Source organism: Lissotriton helveticus, chromosome 2_1, assembly GCF_964261635.1.
Source record: "Lissotriton helveticus chromosome 2_1, aLisHel1.1, whole genome shotgun sequence".
Lineage (NCBI taxonomy): Eukaryota > Metazoa > Chordata > Amphibia > Caudata > Salamandridae > Lissotriton > Lissotriton helveticus.
In genome coordinates this window covers 684,088,816-684,106,542 of record NC_136059.1, presented here as the reverse complement: position 1 = coordinate 684,106,542, position 17,727 = coordinate 684,088,816, and positions in this window count along the sequence as shown.

Sequence of the window (17,727 nt, the reverse complement as noted above, 5' to 3'; positions counted from 1 at the left end):
GTGTTTGAATTCTTGGAAATGTGCAACGAGAGGAGCCGTCAGAACCAATTTTCTTATGCGGCTACGATGTTGCCCTATTCTGGCTTTTATCAATTGCTGAGTTTGGCCAATATAGGGTAGCCCGCATGGACACCATATGCAATACACGACATTTCGTGTATTGCAATTGGAAAAGAAGTCTAGTTTGTGTGGTAAAGGGCAAAGATTCTGAGTCTGAAAATAATTGATAGATCCATATCAAACCCCTTTCTCTCCAAGTCTTCCAATAAAAAAGGTTTGTCACGAATTCAAGCAGGAATCATTTTAACATGCCCATATAGCTGAACACAATTCTGAGGCAGTACTTCACCACGAGATTTTACCATTGAACAATTCACCTTATTTTCACCATTATAACCCACCACAACTTCATTTGTTAAAGCATTTTGATATCCCACACTTGACAATGTGCTTCCCTCATCCACATCTATGGCATTATACATTACTTTAACCTTGCTAACTCATTAATACTATCATCTACCTCCTCATCTGGCAACCTATTTTGACATTGACAACATTTTGAAACCTGACTTAAACGCAATCAGGGATTGTTCTCAAGTTTAACAGAAGGTTTTACGAGATCTATAGATATAATGGTGCATCCAAAATTGGATTCATATTAAACAAAACAAAGTCCACTTGAGTCCTTCAATTTTCTACTTTTCTTCTTTTCTTTATATTTTCAACATATTCTTTTATTTCCATAATTTAGATGTTACAGCCAACACATTGGACTTTTTCCACACAGGGCTTTTGACAATCACTGGTAGGCAACCTTAGAATTCCTGGGGGCAGCCGCTCCAACCCCTTGTAACTTATCAATTTCAAAGTTCCATTTATCGACAGAAATTTCAAGCAAAGCCGTTCATATGCACAATCCTTAAATCTAGGCACATGAACTTAGTTTTGTTTTGTTAAATTCATGTGAAGAGTTTTGCCCGCTATATCGTAGGACACAGATTCAGGTGTTCATCATGGAATTGCCCCAATAAATAGAAGAAAATTAAAGGACTCAAGTGGATCCATTTTTGGGTGCACCACTATAGCTATAGATTTTGGGTTCTATATGACATTAGTTTCTAGAGTAGCTGGGACCAATAGAGTGTGGACCATTTATGGACAGATTTGTGGGGACATATGAGAAATAAGAGGGGAGGTGCAACTAACATTACCTGCTGCTTAGTTCTTCCTTTTGCTGATCGAAGAAGGTTTTACAAGCTTAACTTATTGATAAGCCTAGAACACAATGACTCACCCTGTCTACCCATAGCACGGTTGTTAACCTACACCAAGGGGCAGATTTACTAACACTTTTTGCAAGTTTTATGTCACAATTGTAACATGATTTGGTGCAGAGTGTTCATTTGTGAGTTACTTTCCTGTGCAAAATGTAACTTGTGCTTAAAATTAGCCCTAAAGTAATGTTAAGTCGCTCTCAGCTCTAATTTGAGTTGCTTGTGTCAAGGGACTGTCCCAAGGGTGGTACATGATCATTCCCATGCATCCACCCATAGGTTTTAGCAGACATGACTTTGCTCCAAATAATAACTCCTATTTGAGATCAGTGTTAAAAAAGAAAAGTTATCATATTTCTCCAAACTTTTCAAACTTTGTGTGTGTGTATTACTGTCCAGCACACACTTAAAGTGGGAAAAGTTTTAAAGTTTGTCTTAGCATAGTTTTTTGTTCAGGAAGGGTACCCCCAAGTACAAAACCTATGCTAGACATCACACAGACACCTTTGCACTATAGTGCACAGGTTTGTTTGCAGCACTAGGCAACCTGAGTTTACACCAGTGGCAGGAAGAGAACAATATTGCCATATCTAAATGGATACAGTGCTCTCATGCTTCCTCCATTCCACGCAACTCGCTGCACAGCAGTGCGTAATATATTAGGAAAATCTACCCCCACGTGTACCACTTTTACATTTCTGATATACATCCGTAGGGCATGACACCAGGATATAACTGTTGAAATATTGTGTAACGTAAATATTGTCTAAATATTGTTTAGAAACATTTTGTCATATCAGAATTAATAATGGAAAATCTACACCCATTGGGACAATATGCTTGTTTACAATATTTAGGGTACAATATCTATGTCAGACAATATTTTTGACATCAATATTCTGCCATGTAACCATCCTTAGCTTTGACTATGTTTTTCTGTTTTGCCTCAAATTGAAATAGAAACAGTATCCAGTCATCTTAGCAGATGTCAACACTTGGCATACATCTTCAATCATTTTCTTCTTAAAATAATTCTACAATCAATGTGGATTTAGCTCATAAAAGGTTTACATCTCTTAAGTAAAAAAAGGGGGCGCTTTAGTGGTGATCTGGGTCATGTATTGGTTTAACCATAACAACTCCTTGATGTGCTCTTACACATTCAATTTAGATGCCACATCCAATTGCACACCTTCTACAAGGATGCTATTGAATATCTCCACCAAGCCACTCATACCTAAACCATATAAATCAGCTTTCTGATGGACAACATCCGGCTTTCCACACAACTCCATCACCTTAGTTGTTACAAATTAGTTACCATTGGTAGAAGTGATTGACCTTAAAACTCCTTAATACACATTTCAAAAATAAAATCAACACATCAGTAGTGAGACGTGCAGTCCATTTAACTTCATTCTGCTTTAACATGTAGTGTATTCAAACAATTATGTATGTTTTGCATCCACTAAAGATTCTGTGGGGACCAAGAGAATCCTACTCAAGACGAACACATGGATTATCAGGAAACGTAACCTGTTGACTGCACATTAAATTGGGTTTAAACACTTTTCAGAATTCTGAAATACTCCCTATGCCTTAACATACATTGATATGTTTTCATCCATATAAGGCTACCAGAATCTCTTTCTTATTATACTCTTAGTAGCAGTCTGACCCAAATGCTCTTTGTGTGCAATTTTAATTATTGTTTCCCCTAATAACTTGACAAATAAAAACATCACCCCTAAGAGCCAAATCATCTTTCTCACACAATTCTTCCTTATTGTTCCAAAATACTTGTAATTGTGAACTGAAAAGTCTTTTATTTTGCTACTCTTCTTTGATAAATGTTATTCCTTCCAGAAAACAACATCCTCCTTCAACCCATCCATCACAAGCATTCAGTAATCTCCTGAAAAACAGAAAATGCAGCATTTCTGACACTAACTACAATGCAATCTTTCACACACTTATCCTTACCTTGTCCAAATTCAAAATTTAAGGGTAACATTGAAAAAATAATCCACTTAGACATTTTCTCTTGCATCAATGTACCTCAAAATGGTACTTATACTATTTGGCAAAAATGCTTACAAATCTCAAAGAAGCTTTTCCTGAACAATTACAGTTTAGAAAAATATAATAGTGGTTTATGATCAGTTCATAATTGAAAAGCTTTTCTCCACAGATAACTTTTAAATTATTCTATGCTTCAAACTCAGACTAAAGCGTCTCATTCAATGGTAGACGGCTTTGTTCAGCATTACCCTGTGAACTTGAAGCAAAGCAATATTTTTTGCTAACCATTAAACTCCAAAGTTAGAACTGCACCTAAGCCATCACAGCTGGAATCCACTGTTGCTAAACTCTTGGCAAACTGTCAAATATGCCAAATTTAGTTTTTTTTAATGGTTACAAAAGCCAACATATATTCAACCACCTCACAAATTTGATTTCTTTGTTAAGTTAAATTAAAAAAAAATTGGTAATGGTAGAATTATTTTCAACAAAGTTTTGAATAGTATTCACAAAGACCTAAATACGATCTTAATTGATCCTTATTGTGCAATTACATGTTACACAACAGCTTGTTACAAACTATTCTTCATTCTGAAACTGTACTTAGGAAAGGATAATACCAGTTTGTCAACTCCTTGAACAAGAAATTTACTCTTACCCATCTGAACTGTCACACCTTCATCATGTATTACTTTTAAAACCTTACTCATAATGTCATTGCGGTGTTTGATAGATGTTGCAAATACCAGAATGTCATCCTGAAAGGTGATAACTCACTCCATGTCCTGAAACAGAACTTGTGTCAAGTTTTGAAACACTAAGGCAGCAGACACAAATTCAAATGGCATCCTGTAAGTCTTAAAAACACCTGATGTGATGAAAGGCGTAAGATGCCCGCACTCTGGAGTGAGTTAATTTTGAATGCATGTTGACATCAGGGTAATTGTGACAAAGAACTTCTCTCCTTTATGAATTGTCAACAGCTTCTGAATTATTGGCAAGGTATGACAATTTATTAAACTACATTTGTTAAGAGAGAAAAGGGCCAATGCACAATCAGCGACCCTGATTTGTTTCAACCAACAGAATTGTGTATACCCATTCTGAAGCTTCCACAAACTCAGTTACTTCTTAACTACACAAATCCTTCAGCAAGTTACTCAACTCTTTCCTAACATCTAACAGAACATTTAGAAGTTTGTGTTTGACAGGCTTTGCAATACTGTTTAAATCAATATGATGCAAAAATCCTTAACTATTCCTATTTTATTGAGAGAAGCCTCTTCACTGACACTCATACAGTAACACAAGCTTTGGACCAAGGGAGTAATTTCATTCCACAGTTGCCTTGATGACATCAACCTCAAACAACCCTTTTTGCAATATGAACTTAAAATACAATGTACCTGAAACGGTGTAATTGTAACAAAAGTAACCAGTCATCTCGATAATATTCCCATACATGTGAATGCTTCATCATCATTCTCTAATAATTTAAAAATAGGTTTCTGACCGAAAGGATGAATGGGAAACCTGTATCATCAAGAACTTCAGCCTACTTATGATCAATCGAAATATCACATTTGGGACGGATATAGGTTTCTGTACCCACCCTCAAAACTTCCACACTACTGGCAATATCCTCTATACCTTGCAGTGACTACTTCTTGAATACAAAACATCAGATTGACTTTCTCCAGTTGGGCTTCTCTCTCCTGTACATCTCTTCCCATTACTATTATTCATATGTGCAAAATAACCATCCTCTTTTACACTTGGAACACTTCTTACCAGTGGCAGAATTTTGTTTACTAGAGGTTATTTCACACCCTCTCTTTCCTCTGACATGTCATTTACAGCTGGTACACAACAATTTTTTTTGATTTTCCTTAACCAATATATATCTTTTTTATTTTTATCAAGTATAATTTATTCATAGCATTGCTTACATATATAAATTTTCATTGGAGAAAGAATACATATAAAATACAAAATTATTCACATGACATAATTACATCTATAATAATTAAATAATGCGTGCAAAAGAGAAATAATATACCATATAATACACAGTTGAAAAGAGAAGAAAGTGATTAAATAGCTATCTCTCTACCCCTGGCAAAACACAACTATTCAAAACACACATACTCATTCATACTAACGTTGCATACACATACACTACATGCGAATAACTTGTGTCATCAATCATTCAACCTTGAATTTTAAGATTAGGAATGTCATAAACAAGAATTGGAGAATTCTAAACACTGATGACCAGGTTCCTGCCCTACCCCTCCCCCTGCTAGCATATAGGAGGAATCAAAACTTGCGGGACTTATTCGTTCATACACGCCAACCCAAAGAAACTCATGTAGGCGTGCAACGCACCATCACAGGACTTCCACCTGTCTTAGGCAACCACAGATGTGGATCATGTCACGCTTGCGACTCTGCTATCACGTCTGACATTGTTGAATATAATGACAAGAAGATCAAACTACGGTACCTGACTAACTGCCGGAGTAAGAATGTCATTTACATTCTATTCTGTAGCTGTGGACTGGCTTACATAGGGGAAACGGGCCGAGAATTTCGCACACGCTTTAGCGAACACAAATCTGCTATCAGGACTGAGAAAACGACAGCAACCCTAGTTGTACATTGTCTTAAAATGAACCATAAGGAGCAGGACATTAAATGGACGATCTTAGAAAAGGTTCAACTCAAACCAGGGCAATCTGCAGACATTACGCGTAAAAAAGCGAAACATTCTGGATATACCATTTTGACTGTGTGAGAGGCGGTCTTAATGAGGAAATATCTTGGTATGTCACACAGTAGGATACGTAGAGTGCATGTCTGTCCATCTTTCAGGCCACATATGATAGTGGTTATTATGTACTCTGTATGTCGACCCAGGATTCATTAATATGGGCTGCCAGTAAATTAGAATGGTCAGGAGGCAAGGGGCAATCCTCTGAATACTATTGAGTTTTGTTGGAATTACCGGCTTTTACATATTCGGGGTATTGGATTTACCCTATATGATCTGTGAGAGGTATAAGTTGTGCAAGATTTACATATCTGGCATTTCGCCATGTTAGGCTTTTTTTCACAGGCTGTGTCGTGACACATGTGGGAATTCTCACCTCGATTGAATATATTCGGCAAATAGGTGGAAACTTCAGGAATTTATTCTTAGATCTTACAATGGTTGGTATTTTTCACCAATATGATTGGAGAAGACATAGTTCTTCTGGTATATCTTTACCCCTCCAATATGGCGGCTGTTAGATATTCCTGACGTGAGGTCCTTCCTTGTAATCTATCTCGACGGGAGTCCGTTGTTTGTTTCTAGGAACCTTACCGATCCCACTATGCTTTCCCTGTATTTGAAGGTAGGCATTCTCGCCTTTTGTGGGAGTCCGTTTATGACATTGGTGTGCCTGCATTTACGTAATACTGCGAGACTGTTTTCTAGACTTTCAGGCTTTGTGCCACCCTTCTAACATGGCGGATAAACAGCACCCGTTGCATCGAGTGCACTCAAATACATATTCTTGAATGGTAGTCCGTCTTTTTTTCACACGACCCCATTGGTCATCTCTCGCTCTTACCTCACGCACCTAGGAGGTTGTTAGAAGTCCGTCTTTGATCCATTTTACTCGCGAGATATCGCGAGATTTTGTATCGTCTGACCCGGTATTTTTACGGGTCCGGTGCTCCTCACACTTGTTTGGAACCATCTGTACCGGTGGGGGTTCCGTCCGTGGCGCCGCACCTTGTGCATAATTTAAGTAAGTAGGCAACTGAGAACCTGGTTATAATGTGCGTGTTCAGTAAAACGAGGCGATGGAGGCCACCGCGTATGCTTTTTATTTTCCATCATACAGTGATTTTTTACTTACGGGGAACCGACGAGGACCAGCAATAGCGGGAGAGCGGGAACTGGGCACTAGTAATACTTGGTTTAAGCTATGGGAACAGTATTTGTAGATAGACGGAGTAAGCCGATGGGCGCTAATGGTCATCTCTATGAAGATAGGACACTGCTCACAGTATATATTGTCGGCATTGTCTGCATTGGGTGCGTGCACGGGGCAGGTATCTCATTTAGTCCTATCCCGCCAGAGAATAGGGACGCCCCACTTGAGATGTGAGGGGTGGGTTGAGACATGTTGTCTCTCTCACTTATGTGACCAATATAACCTACAGACAGTTCCCTTTAAGGATATAGGATCAATCCTGTCTTAAAAAGAGCCATTCTTTATCTTTTTAGCAACCAGTGTAGCAAGAATTTGTGATTTGCTTTGGACTTTTCGATGGAGATATTCGCATATGTCCAGGGGAAGAAATAACGACAAACAGAAGAATTGGGACTCAGTGGAGCTAACCCATACGTAGGATGTAAGGTGGGTCCTCACACTGTGGCCATGCCCACATCTACTGGTTACACCAGTGAGTACGGAGGAGTCGGTTGGGCAACTCATCTAATCCTCTTTTCTGTTCTTTCTCTTTTCTTTTTTTATATGTAATATTTCCAACCAGTTTATAAGATACACTCCGCACATTGAAGAACTATACCTTCGCGCCACTTCCAAATTACCATAGGAACTCCTGCAAGCCCTATAGAGGTAATGTATTATAGCTTAGGTGTGTGGCATCCTGACTGAGGACCCTTTCTTTTACTTATGCAGTGAATTGGCAGGATTTCTTCTTTTCTCTTCTTAGGGATTTGATAGACTGCGATATTGTCTCCACTATGGCCTCATCTACCGGTTTCATTGATCTTAACATTTGATGCATCACAGTGTGAGTACACTTACCTGGACAATTAACTTGGAGGTATTTGCGTTCGTTATAGAGGGGGTTGTCTGAGCTAGATCTTTAGGTAAAGCAATAGTCTGACGGATCGGCTTTTAGTCTGATCCAGCATGATTTGAGGGTAGTTGCTTGAGCTCCGAGCGATTTCATTTAACTTATTGCACGCTTGTGACACCAAGTGGGTTCCTTGCAGTTTGTGACCAAGTGGTATTTCACGCCGAGCACTAGTGTCAACAATGAGTTTTAAATTGTATATAGCTGTGGTTTTAGAATTCAATTGGTTCCACGTGGTGACACTGTTACCGACAACAATATTTTTGCTTTGCACTTTTTAGGTCCCCTGGTTTCCTGTGTATGTAAGAGGAAAAAGGTCCTGAGGAAGGTGGCTGTCCATGCCGCCGAAACGCGCGTAGACCAGAGTGCGGGGTCTCATATTTGTTTCCTGAGACCTGCGAATCAGCAGGGTTCCCCTGCTGCCGAGTACTCAGACTCCCCTTTTTTCGCATGTAGTGTATGTGTATGCAACGTTAGTATGAATGAGTATGTGTGTTTTGAATAGTTGTGTTTTGCCAGGGGTAGAGAGATAGCTATTTAATCACTTTCTTCTCTTTTCAACTGTGTATTATATGGTATATTATTTCTCTTTTGCACGCATTATTTAATTATTATAGATGTAATTATGTCATGTGAATAATTTTGTATTTTATATGTATTCTTTCTCCAATGAAAATTTATATATGTAAGCAATGCTATGAATAAATTATACTTGATAAAAATAAAAAAGATATATATTGGTTAAGGAAAATCCAAAAAAATTGTTGTGTATTTGTCACCTGTTGCATTAAGTTTATGATGTACACGTAGTCAAAATAGTTGTGGCCAACGAGGGAACTTCCTTTTGATTGTATCTTGCTTTTCCCCTCTGTTCCCTGGCCCGATTTTATTTATAGAGGGGGTCCCATCATTACTGCTTATTTACAGCTGGTACATAAATATTAGGTATATTACCTTCATTAAGAACTTTATTGACACTCCTTAAACTTTGACACTCTTGGCAATATCAATTTCTTCACCTAAAATGGGATTGCAACATCACAATAATTGCTCCGGAATTGTTGTACTTACTTGCTGAACAATTATTTGATCTAGTATATATAGTTACACTATATGACCAAAGCCACATATGGCAGGCAAAATGCATACAGCTGTTACTTAAGCCTCTGTTGACTCATTACTTGTTGGAAGATGTGTTTCTCCATCATATGTGGCCCATCAGTGAAGTACAACTTCAGCCCCTCTAAAGCCTTCATAAACTCATCATAATACCCTGCTGCAGTGCTTAATTTGTGCCGGTGGTTTCCGGTGCCCCGGACCGGCACTTAATTGTCAGCACCTGCTCTATTGACAGTCTACAACATGGTGGTGCTGTCTTTTCTAATTTCGAGATGAGCACAACTAACATGTTTATTAAATCAATACCTACTGAAAATGATTAATACTAAACTCTGATGACATCATTATATCTTTGTGTGGCCTGAAATAGTCTGAAGTGACACACTTGTAGAAGTGCGATGGTTAGGTGTTTTGTTGGTACTGTCATTGGAAGTGCTCGCAGGGTATGGGTGGTAGGATGCAGTAGCCTTCCGAGAAGGGACCCAGCACATAATTTTTTACAAATTAAGCACTGCCCTGCTGACGTTGCAGCTGGTAGTACAACTGGAGGTAAATGTTCAACTACTTCATGACCTTCAAAGTCCAGTAAAAAAATGAGGAGCAAAAGTGCAAGATCAAAACTTTTACCATCAAGGACTACCATATATGTTTTGAATGGTCATATCCACATATCCTAGTTCATAAAACGTTTGTCTGGTTACTTCATAAAGAAGGTAACTAGTTTCCCCATTTCTTGATGAAATAAAAGAAGAATACTGTCTGTCAGGTAATGTACACAGCACATTGCAGTGGTGCTCCGAAAAACAAGATAATAAATCTAACAAGTCTACAAAAGTGGCTACGTAAATTGAATATGATGTACTAAAGCAAGAAAGTACGTAGTGTGTGGCAGAAACAAATGCATTTGGCAAATAAGACAGTGGTCAAGATTGACTAAGCATAACAATTAAATTTGCTCTTGGTAAGAAAAGGCAATCCTGAGCAGCTGTTGCTCACACCCTGAGATTTGCAGCAATGGCGTAGTGCAATCCAGTTATTGATGACATGAAGATACAGCACACAACTCACCAAATCTGGCCACAGAGCAAAAATAGACTACCAGGAGGTGGGCACTTTCTTAAAAAATGGTAGTCCGCAACAGCTGTGACAGTCGTGAGGATGAACACAGAGAACTGTGGTGCATCAACGATTTTTCTTTGAATCAGGAATTATTATTTGGCCTTTCAGTTTATAATAGGTTTTATGCATCAAGCTGTATGTGAAAACACAAGGGAGCATATTCACAAGGAGCTATTGCCGAATTAACAGCACTTTATCGCAGCCAAAGTCGTGATAAATTTACCCCACCATTCACAAGCTGGTACTAACAGCCCACAGCAATATAGAAGGGCGACCCCCAATGAGATAAAGGCAGGTAAGCAGGGGAAATAATGAACAACCAGAAAGAGGGAATACCTGCCAAGAGAATTAAAATGAGGCCTTAGGAGAGGATCCTAAAATACATACATTGACATCGGAGAAACCAAGGGCAAAAAGATCAAGTCAAAAAATGCATATAATATTGTATTTTCAAAGTAAATTCTTTATTCATATATAAACATTATAAATATCAAGCCATGTCATGGTCATTTTACTTTAAAACAAAGAAATATAACTCATAAACTCAAGTCCCACACACACAATTCATACCCAACAATCAGACCATCACACATTCCACAATTAAACACAACTCAAACATCAAACGCACAAGTAATCTCAATTGTACATAGCGCCACAGGATGATTAGATGACAGGATGGAAATAGATCATCATCAGGAGACGTACAACGGAGTGTGGGACATAATATCTGGTATCACAATCCAATAGGGTCATGGACCAGAGGAATGATTTAACTCAGTTAAAGGTGGGGATCACAGTGGAGCAGATGTTTTTATATATATATATATATACCAGAGGTATTCAGAGACAAGTCTGTTGATTTTCAAAAGAAGCGGGCAGATATCCACCACATCCGTTCATCACACGGGTCACAAAGAAATATCCTTGATGGAAAGTGGAGGGCCACCCTCAATATATCAGAATAGGACCCCTAGTTATGAGTACAGCGATCCGTGGATCTGATTCTGTATTGATAGAAGAGGGGATACGTCCGGTCAGTCAGGTTGAAATCGCCGAACCTCCCTGGATACAATCTTCCTAATTCTCTTGGCAGGTATTCCCTCTTTCTGGCTAACAGCCCACAGCATCAACCGCAAAAAACATCGCCACAGAGGACGCCCGCATCTATTGCTAATGAGAGGCAGAGTAGGCGTTCCCTTGCACAATGCCGCAACAACACCGCACCGCAACAACACCACACCTCAACATTCACAATGACAAGACAGATCGCGATAAGAACTCGAAACACGTGATAAGATGTGTTAGCAGCAGGAAATTTACAGCAGCTTTGACCTGGTGTAAAGTCGGACGGCAGCCTGCACCACAATAGGGAGCCCAGCCCAGTACGTCATAGGAAGGCAACAGATGCCATGGAGCAACTGAACATGCAGCCTGGACACCCAAGAGGGCCACAACACCCATCCGGCACACCCCTGGACCACCACAGAGGCAGCGCAGACCAGAAATCGGCCCCCAGGAAAGGCACCTGCCTCACAGGCACAACATCTGACAGTGTCACTGTCCCCTACAGGCTGAAAGGGACAACCAACCTACGCATCCTGGCCATCATCGCCCAACAGGCCAACGGCACCAACACAGCGGACAACCAAAATCCCACCCCACACCAAGCTGCTGGCTGTGCTGCACCTGTTGGCCCCTGGCACACCCCAAGCAACACCCGCCAGAGTCCCACAGCCAGCCACATCCAAGTCCCCCACACCTGTCCTGAACATCAACCTGGCACCCCAGGCCCCATACGGCAAACACAATGCGCAGGAACCACTGGAGACCAAGCAAGGGCGATATGCCATAGCCGGATGTACGCACGTGTTGGGGGCAATCCACTGCACACATGTCCCACCTGTGCCCCCAGGTGACACAGCACACAATCAGCGCAACACGTCACACATCAATGTGGAGGCAACATCAGAACACTGTGGGACCTACACCAATGTCGCCTCCAAATACACAGCCAGTGTGCATGATTCCTTCACCCTCCAACATTCCATCAGCAACCAGCCGTCCCAGGATGGCACCAAGGGAAATGCACAGCCCTTGGCAAGCTCCCAATTAACACCCTACTCACCTCAACTCCACAACCATGAAATCCACAACTCTGGCAATGCACATGTCACAAGTTCACAACCAATATGCACAACAACATGCCCACCCAGCAGACACGATAGAACAACTTACAATAGTAACCTGGGCAAGCCGTGAACATGACCAATCAACGGAATATCACCTCAGCCACACAATAGACAAATGTGGGGAGAGGAGGCAACCAGGCATGTGTGAAGAATGCAGTAGAACCATGATTGGGAAAGTACACAATGCCAAGAGTGGCGGCGCAGTGCTGGACAGACCGCAGTATGCAGAACACAGCTATATCCACGGTGACATACACCTCTGGTGTGTGGAGTGTAGTGGACAGTGGATGCAACCATGTCACCCCAACTAGTGACGGTCCTCGCAGAAATGTTGCCTGTTATGCCCCCCGTAAGCGTGTGCCAAGTGGGATGGGCCGGTGTATGCCAGGTTAGTGTAGGGGTGTGAATAAAAAGCAGGTAGCCCTGGGCGTGATCCTCTTCCGGAAAACCCAACGTCTCTGCCAGGGCAGTGCCTCCCACCCCACCACTAGGTTGATGCTGTCCTTGTCTGCGGAGTTGCCTGAGATCCTGTGTGCCTGCCGTACTCCCGCCCACTGGACCATGAATCCGTCAGGCCCAACCCTACACAGCCAGGCCACACTGATCAGTAACCGCCACTGGCATGTGCCAAGGAGGGCCCACCACGTGCCAGTGTAAGCTCCAAGCCTGAGGCCCCCTACCCGGCCAGCATTTCACGCCACCTCTGTCCCCTCCCCAACGCTGGCCCATATTACTCCTTCCTCGTTGACATATTCTACCGGCGTCCTCTGCGGCCCAGTGGGTCCTATATGTGAAACTGTGTCCTGGCTCCTGAATGGCAGTGACCCTAAATCCGGGCTAGCGGCCACAGAACCAGACGCCCCCGATCAGTGAGGCATAGTTCTATATGGGCATCTTGCGACATGTGGTAGCACTAACCCTGTTCAACGCCAGCCGGCCACACGTGCTGCCACAAACCATGTTCAACGCCAGCCGGTGATATGTGCTGCCACAATCCCTGTTCAACGCCAGCTTATGACACGTGCTGCCACAAACCCTGTTCAATGCCAGCCGGCAACACGTGCTGCCACACACCCTGTTCAACGCCAGTGGTGGCACGTGGATGAGGAACCAGGACTATCCTGCAGACCCGTACCTATTCGCGATTCACGAATGGCAGAGTCCACACCAGTGGTCGCACAGAGAGGAGTAAGAGGAAGATGCAGCTCAGTCCGGACGAAAGCCGGGTCACAGTCACGGAGATGACCGAACACGTGGTGCTACTGAACCTGAACTACGAAGACCAGTGGGGACACCCACCTATGCCGGCGACACTCGGTGAATGGCCTATGCTGACCGCTGCCTCTGGCCTACACTGCTCTCGGCCTAGGCTGCGCTCGAGTAGGTCACAGATTCGGAACTGAACATTGAGTATGCAAAGGCATATTACATATCATTGCACACAAGGAGAGGCGTAAGAGGTTGACGCCTTGCATCTTGGCGGAGAGAAAAGGATCATTGTTACTGAGTTGTTCGTACACTACCGACAACTGCCCTGGTGTCACTAGCTCTGTGCATCGAGAACCAACGACACGTGGCTGTGGGCCACTGCTGACCGCTGCCTCTGGCCTACACTGAGTTCATATCAATGTACCGGCATCATCGCAAACTGCATCCCCACTCAGCCCCGGTGCCACTAAGTCTGTTCCCTGACATTCGTGGACACTCACTGGTCGAACTTTGGTGGCATCTGAGTCTATGGACTAGGGCACATTTTTCATCCTCATGTAGCTGATACCGAATTGGTGGTGGCAACGAGACTGTCGCATTCCACTTCTCCATTTGCTGCTTCCAGATAAAATCAAACCTTTCGGTGTTTTGCCCTGGCGGACACCTTCCACTGTCCCCTGAAACCCTCCACAACATACACCTCGGACATTGATCGTGACCCACTCAGGTCGCATGGCCCATCTGACTGCACTGCAAGTCACTGTCCCGTGGCTGGGTGACTGTGCCGGCCGCAGTGCACCCGGGGCCACTAACTCTGTGCAGGTCAAGTCCAGGACCTCTTTTCCGGAGACATGGATGGGCCCTGAAGTGTAGGCCTTGGGGTCATCAATGCCATTTCTCTGTGGCCTTGCGCTGTACGCAGACTCCGGGCCGGAATGTGTCCCACCAGGGCTCACACACCATAGCGAGTCCAGACCGGCCCGGATCACGCATCACCGCAGGAGACCCATGCCACCACTGCAAGGACCACCTCCAACCGCCATCTGCCAGAGTTGAAACGGTGGTCCTGACAGACTTACAGAGTTGCTCAGGCCTGACTTGGATGCCATCATCGGCCTGATGTCCTGCTCAGCACTCCAGGTGCCAGTGACTCAGTGCACCGCAGGCCATTGTCCGTTGCTGATTGTGTTTTTTGCTGTGGAGCGGTTGTGCAGGTATTGGACCTCAAACAGTGTGTGGGCCCTGAGACGTTGATGGGGAAGGTGATGCAAGTTTAACACAACCCACTGCATCTGCTTCAGGAATATATATCGAAGGGACACAATCCGAGACTTTTTCTTCACATGAGCGCTCTCATCTCTAGTGTCGAAGGCCCAGTGCACTGCAACTCACAGACACTTCTGTTTGCATGTTGGCTGTCCTCTGGACTTTCTTTGGCTCACTCCATGGTGCACAGCAGTTGACTCTGTATTGCATGTGTTTTCTGTTTCTGTTGCACTGGTATCCAATGTTCAAGTGGTTGCCAGCACCAGACAGTCGGTGCGGAATGGCTTACACTCACCCCACACACATCCAGCATAGGCGTCACTGTACAAGTGGCCCTGCCAATAAAGGGGTCGGGCACACGTGCCCGCAGCCAGTTCAACATGATATCTGCGTGTGTCCCTGTGGTCTTCTTGTATGCATGGGGGCCCTGGGACCTATGACATTACATTGTGCTGTGTCCATCGGTTGCAGACATGTCCCCGCAGGCAGCGGGTTGGAGCTTGGATATGTAGCTTTGTCGTCACCCACTCAATTTGTAAGGGAAGTGGCCAGGGCTGTCGTAGGCACAGCCAACATTGGTGTGTGACTGCTATTTGAGCGCCCCTGGGCTTGGTTCTGTGCTGTGAATGTGCATCTGCACGTGTCTCAATGGCAGTGTGGGTCTCCTTAGTGGGGTGTGGGAGGGCCCTGAAGGTTGATAGACCCCTACGTTTGTGTACTGGTTCGCATTCCATGGGTTCGGCCCCCACCCACACCTGTTGGCCACCTCCTTTTGGATTGCTGACACATTGCATCGGGGTGCCATGTGTGGGTAAAGTGTTGTGAGCCAGCTGTGCTTGCGGGTGCTTCCTGCTGTGTGTTCTGTGGCAGGCTCGGTGTTCCCCCCTGAGTAGCTTGACTGGCCAGGTCCTGGTGGGGGGTTGTGTGAGATATCCATGGGCTGTTGTAGGGCATTGGTGTCGATGGTGTGGTGGTCTTCTCCGGCATCACTGATGTGTTGTGATCTGTGCTCTGCTGAAGGTGTTGTGTACCCCTCTGCGATGTGAAGGGGAGGTGCGTGTTAACTTTGTGTTGACATATATGTTGGTGCATTGTGCTGGTTTGCATGCAGGCTGTATGGCAATGTACATTGTGACTGTTTGGGGGTGCTGGATACTTCTGCGGGATAGTGTAAATTTGGACTATATGACGGATATGAGGTCGTACGCGTACATTTCCATTTCACTGTTTCCGGCTCTGTCAGATGTAGTCGGCATGTTTCTGTGCATGTGCGGAGCCAGTTGTGTCCTCTGTTCTGCAGTGTCGGCTATGCGCATTGTTCCATGTTGTCATCAATGTGGGTGTGTGGTTCGTGCTATGTGTGTGTGCTGCAGTGTGCCAAGGGGATCTGGGACATGATCCTGTGTGTTGATGGGTGTGCAGTGTGCTACGCCTCGTTGTGCATGTATGCCATTGTGCCCATCTCCCCCCATCCCCCCAGTACCTGTTTGTTGCACTCCCTGTTCATGTTGTGTCAGGTTCTTTTGAGCTCTGTACGTACTCCCTACTCCTTGCACCATCTCCACACTGATGATTGTGGCCTGGGTTTCCTCCATCTCCGGTGGCGCTGGACTGCCACCTCCTGTCGCCATTGCTGCCTTCCTGTTGGCATCAGGTTTGTGCCTGGTTTAGTTAGTCACGTCATGCCTTCACCTATTGACCTCCTTGGCACTCCCACTACAATCCAGGTGGTCTGCTAGTGGGTCAGTTGCTGGTAGTGTTCTCTCACCACCGTGACGCTGCTCTTGTTTTCCTGCGGTCTGCACCCCGTCTTACTCTTGGCCTTCCCCGACCCTGTTGTTCTTTGCTGGTGGTCTGTTGGGGTTGTGGGGTTCGAGTTGGCCTCTGCGCTGGGTCATGGTGCATCCATGTTGCTACGTGCTTTGGCTTATTTCTGGTGTATTTTTTCGGTGGTTTTTATGGCAAATTGTCCCGCCAGACGCGTGGGATTTGCAGGCCTGTGGCTGGTTTTCTCTACTTTTTGTACAGCGTTTGGCCTCATCGCATTTTTTTTGCTTTCGCATATCATATTTTAGTGGCCTGGCGTTCATCTTCACGCGGACATTTGGCTCGTTATCTGGTGTCTATCGCATGCTACCGCCGCATTGTGAATTCCACTTTGACATGGGCTTATTTTCCCGTGATAGACTGCTTTGTGCAAAGTTGCGTTCCACTACTGTTGCGGTAGTTATCACACCTTCTTGTGAATATACCCCAAGGTATTTCTATTACTTACTCATTTCAGTGAAACATGTGGCATTGTAACACCTGAGTTACAATCACGAGTTTACTTTATTCCTAAAGATATTAAGGAGTATAGAGAGGATACTGGTGATGCATATAAGAGCACTCTTAAAGATGCTTTGAATCTCTTCTCTTCTGATGGCAATCTCTGGTAAGATTCAACACAGTACAGCAAAGTTGCTTTGATGCTAGCAATTCACTAATAATTGCTGTGCTGCAGTCTGCCCCACCTTTCTTGGGATGTGGAAAAACCACATTAGTATCCCCACAAACTGAATATTCAGATACCATGGATTTGCCCTTAGAAATGGAGGATAACAGTGTTTGCACACATACTATTAGTACTAATACTCGCATAACTGGCTGCA